This window comes from Nothobranchius furzeri, chromosome 7 (assembly GCF_043380555.1).
Source record: "Nothobranchius furzeri strain GRZ-AD chromosome 7, NfurGRZ-RIMD1, whole genome shotgun sequence".
Classification (NCBI taxonomy): domain Eukaryota; kingdom Metazoa; phylum Chordata; class Actinopteri; order Cyprinodontiformes; family Nothobranchiidae; genus Nothobranchius; species Nothobranchius furzeri.
Window position 1 is genome coordinate 25,850,992 of NC_091747.1, and position 6,963 is coordinate 25,857,954.

The 6,963-nt window shown below is 39.5% G+C and overlaps 3 long non-coding RNA genes across 9 annotated transcripts in view; 1 reads left to right on the top strand and 2 right to left on the bottom strand.

Annotated features, from left to right (window-relative positions):
• LOC139070652 (uncharacterized) overlaps positions 1-48 on the bottom strand; it is an 884-nt gene extending 836 nt beyond the window's left edge. Inside the window, exon 1 of the long non-coding RNA XR_011521144.1 lies at positions 1-48. This exon is cut by the window's left edge and continues 37 nt beyond it. This is a non-coding gene — a long non-coding RNA (uncharacterized lncRNA).
• Positions 1-2,468, top strand: part of LOC129165083 (uncharacterized) — a 2,649-nt gene extending 181 nt beyond the window's left edge. Inside the window, exons 1-4 of the long non-coding RNA XR_008564509.2 lie at positions 1-1,029; positions 1,271-1,377; positions 1,864-1,972; positions 2,049-2,468. The exon at positions 1-1,029 is cut by the window's left edge and continues 181 nt beyond it. This is a non-coding gene — a long non-coding RNA (uncharacterized lncRNA). The remainder of the gene's footprint in view (positions 1,030-1,270; positions 1,378-1,863; positions 1,973-2,048) is intronic.
• Positions 2,469-2,674: 206 nt separating this feature from the next.
• On the bottom strand, positions 2,675-6,481 carry LOC129166920 (uncharacterized). 7 transcript variants are annotated; one of them, XR_011521143.1, is made up of 8 exons: positions 4,880-6,480; positions 4,656-4,703; positions 4,354-4,418; positions 3,549-3,812; positions 3,346-3,446; positions 2,952-3,119; positions 2,822-2,883; positions 2,675-2,751 (listed from the first exon to the last, which is right to left on the bottom strand). It is a non-coding gene; the product is annotated as an uncharacterized lncRNA (long non-coding RNA). The 7 variants fall into 7 exon arrangements; XR_011521138.1 differs by having other exon boundaries at positions 2,675-3,119; positions 4,880-4,984; positions 5,226-6,481; XR_011521142.1 differs by having other exon boundaries at positions 2,675-2,883; positions 4,880-6,478.
• Positions 6,482-6,963: the final 482 nt, after the last annotated feature.

Below are 6,963 nucleotides of genomic sequence, written 5' to 3' on the forward strand. Positions count from 1 at the left end.
TTGCAGCTAAATCAGTCTGACAGCCAGTGTCTTGGGTAGATTTAGCCTGAAAAAAAAATAGAAGCACATTGATGTTTATAAAGTCAGATAAAATACAAAAGAAACTGTTCCATATAGGCGCTTTATAACATTCCTAGTGTGTGATGTTATTATAACGTAAAAGTCAGTCACATATGATGTGGAGATCCTGAAATGCGACCTCCTGAACAGAATTCCTCACGGAACCGGGTCACGCTGTGCTGGATTTCACGCTGTAATGATGTGTGTCAACTAGTGCTGCGTCAGTTAGATTCACTGTTGCAGAATTACCGACTGACACAAAAACAACCCGAATTTTCTCTGAGCCTGACAGTCATGTGGACCGTTTTGTCGGCCAGGGCTTCGAGATATGTTCCGATTCGCCGCTGATTCTAACCTTACTATGGGATTAGATTTGTGCCAATAGGATCAAGAAAAACACTTTGGAGAGCAAACAAATTTTAAGACATTGAGAGAAAAAACCTTGGTTTCAAAAGAAAAACTTACGATCTGAATCAGATTCTTAAAATGATCAAGAAAAACACTTTGACGGTCAAACAAAAATTAAGAAATTGACAGAACAAAAATATTGACTAAAGGAAAAAAACATGTTTCAAAAGTAAAACTTACTATCTGAATCAACTTCTTAAAATGAGTAACAAAGTATGTTTCCTTTTTCTGTTTGCCTCTATGTGTTTTTGTTATCAATTTCCTTAGTTTTGTTCTCGCTGCTCAGAGCTTTGCTCTCACTACCAGATTTGCACTTACACTGTCTGGCTTTCTCCTTTGCAATCCCTGAGTTTTTGGTTGCAATTCTGACACAACCCTTTCGGGTGGGCGGGACTTCTGAGAAGTCCTCTCCCATAGGACAGTGGTTTCTCTTGAGTGACAGTTCAGTGACCTGGAAGTGATGTAGCCTCCAAGACATTTTTTTCCACCTGGTCAACAACATGAATTTTGAGCCCCAAACAGGTTATTTCTGCTGTCTGTGGTGTCTACTGAGGATCTAAAGTGAGTATTGATAATATATTTTATCTTTTCTTAGTTCATCTGTAAGTTAAGCCACTTTTTAAGTTGGTTTTAACCAGACGCTAGCTCACTAGCTAGCTGCTAAGCAAGCCATTGTGCTAGCCTCAGGACAATGGACTATTGTTCCAGAGAGATGTATTAAAAACTCATCTTAACATATTCATTACTGGTTTCATGGAATAAATTATTGCGGTTTATGTTAATAAGTTTGCTAATTTTTCAGGAACCTGTGGAACATCAGAGACTTTGCAGCTATTAGAGCTAACCTGTGTACTGCTAACTTGCTACAGAGGAAGCAGCAGAAAGCTGAGCTAACAGGCTGTTTTGCAGGTAAATACTCTTTTAGTGGAACTGCAGGACTTTTATGGTATAATTCAGAATTTACATGAGCTATTGTGGGAAGACTTTTAAACTACATTTACATACAGATACATGTATTTTTTATTCCATGTTACTTGGACGGGCTAAACAAGTTCATAGTTCTGCCTGCTCCTTTTTCAGTGAAACGAATGGATTATATGATGTAACTCTCTAGTAAATCTATAGTAACCATAGTCTGGTGACTAGTGTCTATTTTAGCTACATTTAGCTTAGCTGGAGTAATGTAGTCCAACTCTGCCTCAACTGGTGACTTTTTTACTTCATTGTCAGCCAGACAAAATGTTGCTACAGAGAAACGCCCAAGGTACTGATCCCACAATAGAAAATCATAATGTCCACATTTATTTCCCACAATCTCAAACGTCACACTAAAATTAAACTTTTAGCTCTGATTTAATTATTTCCTTATTGATATCAGTTTTCCCTTTGTTGTAGGTAATCCTCGGGTGTCAGCAGGAGGAGGTGACCACCTGCATAACGGAGCACCCTGGTTCTGAGCCAGTTGCACCTTTGTGCAGCTCTTTGGGGAGACGATGCTCAGCAGGTTAAACAACTGTAAAATTGATTTTGTTCGTAGTTTTTGTTTAATCTCTTACATCACCAGTTTTTCTTTCTTACAGACACATTTCTCCATGTGGTCAGGTGGTGTTGGTGTGATCTGGGAGGGCACACTCATGTCGTCATCTCTTTGTGCCGTCTCCAGGATCCTGATGGGAGTTCTCTGTGCCTATAAAGCAGGAGTATTTACTTCTGGGCCTGGAGGGCCGGTATCCAGCACGTTTTAGTTTTAACTCTGTTTCAATACACCTGATTTCAGTCAGCAGATAATTAACAGGCTTCTGCAGAGCTGCTGCACAGGTAATTCAACCACTGATTCAAGTGTGTTGGAGCAGGGAAACAACTAAAACGTGCTGGATACCAGCCATCCAGGACTAGAATTGAATACCCCTGCTATAAAGCCTTCCTCCCTCCTCCGGACTTTAAACATTAGTGTTTTATTACGGTTTACCTGATTTAGTAAATAAATCTCAATTTATAAATTTCCTGTTTTGGTGCCTGTCCATAAAATCCTGCATTAGACACCGAAAGCTGAATGGATGCCTTTCATTCACTTTGACATTCAATGTATTTTTAAAGATACACTTGAAATTAATATCAGCTGTTTAACAGAGTGGTGCAAAGTAATTGCTGATGTCATGATTTTTGCAACAACCTGACCTTCATGCAGAGAAACTCAGGAGACAAATGAGCTAAAAACAGTTTATTAAAATGTTTGACGGATGACTGAAGAGGTAACAGCTGGAGATCAGGAACCAGAAGCTTCTGCGAGGAAGAGCAGAGGTTAGTAAGAGGCAACAGGTCAGGGTTTTCTTAGACTGTGCAGGTAGCTTACAGAGTCTGAGAAACGCCACAGAGATGGAGCCACAGGTTTTAGTGTTTAAAGATCAGAAGGCCCTGAGGTAAAATTGAGTGTTAGTAATGACTAAAGAATGACTTACAAAAGGAAAAGTTTAGGTACTTACGGTCTAAAATTGTAGCGCAGACGGGAGACAGCAGAATGGTGGCGAAACAACCAGAAGTCTGGGAGAATGACAGCATGAGTTGCAAGCGGGTGAGCAGAAGGTAGTGGGTAAGCCGACTGCCAGTATGGTTGTGTGATCAGGAGCTTCAAGGAAAGAATTCCCATAGATCTGCATAGAAAATGAGAACGTAAGTTTGAAAAACGGCAGAGTTATGGGCTAGATATGGGTTAAAACACTCTGATGAGTGACCAGCTACCAGCTTTTATTCAAGGATGGGGTTACAGGTGTGTGAGGATGTGCCTGCCCCATGAGAAGAGTTTTCAGGTAAGCCTCTCCATGGTGCTCTGCAATGGTGACTAGCAAGGCTAATGAAGAGATTAAAGGGAACACAAACCCAGGACTCCGACCCAAACTCCTAACAGCAACACAACGACTCCTCCCACAGGCGGTTGTTCCACTGAGCACGCAGCTGCCCGAAGTTCAGCATCAGGCAACCTGTAGGCGATGTAATCATACGTGGCTTCTGAGCATGCAAGTTTATTCTAACTGTACAGCGTACAATAATAATAAAGATTTATATTGTGTTGTGTTGCTCACCTTACAGGTTCTTTTAAAATATTATCCTGTGCCTGCTTACAGCAGGTCTTTCAGGTCTTTTGAACTAGACACAGAGAGGTTCAGGCACAGGTACTTAGTCAGACTCCTGATATGGTAGAGCATCCACCACCACCGACTCCTGATATGGTAGAGCATCCACCACCACAGACTCCTGATATGATAGAGCATCCACCACCACAGACTCCTGATATGATAGAGCATCCACCACCACGGACTCGAACAATAGGTCCATATGCTTGTCAACTGGAAACAATGGAAAAAGATTACCATTAGTACAGATATTTATCCATAACCATCACTGTGGGTTTATTATACAGCATATGAACTACATGAGGTGGGATTGGTCTGCAGTAGGGATGTGTATTTTTGACAGAATTTATTGTTGGAATATTCAATAAACAGTCCAAACTGATACTTAACATATATAACATGAGTTTCTGAACCATAATAGCGAGATTTAAATTTCAATGGTGGAAACAAAACCCAATGCACACTGCTGCCAACCAGCGGGCCACATTTAAAATGCACCAAAAACAAAGAAAATACACAAATGTTTGCATGTAAATTCTTCCAAAAATTAGATACACTGCTTTTGAAAATGGATGTAATATCTCAGGAAAAAATATCACGATATATTGCCATATCGATATTTTAGAGACAGAGTTCGAGAATATCGATACAATATTACTGGGAAAATACATCGCGATATATTGTCATATTGATATTTTCTTACATCCCTTGTCTGCAGTGTACTTTGTGTACACTATGGTGTGTCTTAGCTCACCAGCTGCAGTTGATGCATGTGGCTGTGTAGCACTTCCATTGTAATGCAATGCAGCAGTTTTCAATCTGAAAAGAAAGAATAAATAAAAAAAAATAGCTTTTAGACAAAAATATAGATTTTATGTAAAAATTAATTAAAAGCATGTATTTAACTCATTATTGATTATCTGTCCTGGATAACATTCTTTTCATGGAGAATACAGAGCACGTGACAGAAAGCACATTGAATCTGATTTGTCTTGTTCTGACAAACAAATGTCAGATCTGTATACTGGAAAGAAATGTATTATCAAACATACTCACTTAGATAATTATTCAGTCAGAGTTACATCATAAAATCCATTCGTTTCACTGAAAAAGGAGCAGGCAGAACTATGAACTTGTTTAGCCCGTCCAAGTAACATGGAATAAAAAAATACATGTATCTGTATGTAAATGTAGTTTAAATGTCTTCCCACAATAGCTCATGTAGATTCTGTCTGAGTTATACCATAAAAATCCTGCAGTTCCACTAAAAGAGTATTTACCTGCAAAACAGCCTGTTAGCTCAGCTTTCTGCTGCTTCCTCTGTAGCAATAGCAGTACACAGGTTAGCTCTAATAGCTGCAAAGTCTCTGATGTTCCACAGGTTCCTGAAAAATTAGCAAACTTATTAACATAAACTGCAATAATTAATTCCATGAAACCAGTAATGAATATGTTAAGATGAGTTTTTAATACGTCTCTCTGGAACAATAGTCCATTGTCCTGAGGCTAGCACAATGGCTTGCTTAGCAGCTAGCTAGTGAGCTAGCATCTGGTTAAAACCAACTTAAAAAGTGGCTTAACTTACAGATGAACTAAGAAAAGATAAAATATATTATCAATACTCACTTTAGATCCTCAGTAGACACCACAGACAGCAGAAATAACCTGTTTGGGGCTCAAAATTCATGGTGTTGACCAGGTGGGGAAAAAAAAAATGTCTTGGAGGCTACATCACTTCCAGGTCACTGAACTGTCACTCAAGAGAAACCACTGTCCTATGGTAGAGGACTTCTCAGAAGTCCCGCCCACCCGAAAGGGTTGTGTCAGAATTGCAACCAAAAACTCAGGGATTGCAAAGGAGAAAGCCAGACAGTGTAAGTGCAAATCTGGAAGTGAGAGCAAAGCTCTGAGCAGAGAGAACAAAACTAAGGAAATTGATAACAAAAACACATAGAGGCAAACAGAAAAAGGAAACATACTTTGTTACTCATTTTAAGAAGTTTATTCAGATAGTAAGTTTTACTTTTGAAACATGTTTTTTTCCTTTAGTCAATATTTTTGTTCTGTCAATTTCTTAATTTTTGTTTGACCGTCACAGTGATTTTCTTGATCATTTTAAGAATCTGATTCAGATCGTAAGTTTTTCTTTTGAAACCAAGGTTTTTTCTCTCAGTGTCTTAAAATTTGTTTGCTCTCCAAAGTGTTTTTCTTGATCCTATTGGCACAAATCTAATCCCATACCTTACATCCCGTTCCACATTTTGTGAACTTGACAAATCAGCCCGAAGGCAGTGCAGGCTGATATTAGCTAAATGGAGTGAACCACGTCTCTCAAACTTTGCATTTAGGAAGGGAATTGTCTTTAGAAGATGTTTAAACTTATATTTAGCTTACTCACCTCAGACTGGAGCCCGTCATGGTGGGGGAGCAGAGTCGGTGGGCTGTATCTAAATCGCGGAAGAGCCAAGGTGGGCACAGCCTCCCTCTTGGAACGGAGACGTGCAGAATCGCGGGTAAAATGCTGGTTGCAAACTACAGCACCAGGCGGGAGCTGAATCTTTTCCAGACACGCAACCACTGGCGCCTAATTTCTAAGTCCAGCGGAAAGGAGTGCAACCCGACAGAGCTCCGCAACCATACTACACTACACCATCTCACCATGCTAACACTATATGGAACACTAAACCCGAACTACTTTCCTAATTACACTAACAGCCAAACAGTAACTAAACTACAATATCCAACAGCCAAGCCAACCCTTAAATAAGTATGTATAACACTAAAAGCTATACTAAAGACTAGGATATGCTAATGCTATATGCTAATGCTGAACTACAGCTAGCCTCCTACACTCGCTTGCAAATCCAACTCCCAATTCGCCACAAGGCGTGGCCGAGACTCCCGATGCTTTTATAACGTTGACACAGAGCTGCTACGTAGTACTCTACTGGTTTACGTAGTATCTTACTCTTTAGCCATTGGCTAAAATTTATTCAAAATGAGTCAAATTCTATGTTTTAAGCTGAAGGTGGAGCTATACTGTGGTATTTAGGCAGAATTTTTAATTTTTAAAGAAAATGCACCAAAATGCTAAAATAATGTATACACACATTTAAAACACTATTAGACACTCATTTATACAGTTCATCAGCAAAAAAAAGTTAATTTAGATGTTACTTGCTCTTTAAAAACATCAAACAACCAGTTCTGTGCTGCTGAAGGTTCTCAGTCATCCAGGTCATGAAGAGTTCGAATGAAGGCAGGTGGTTTTCTTTGGTTTCTTGAAGATGTTTCGCTTCTCATCCGAGGAGCTTTGTCCATTCTGACTGGAATATGGGATCAAAAACTGCCTATGGATGCCCCT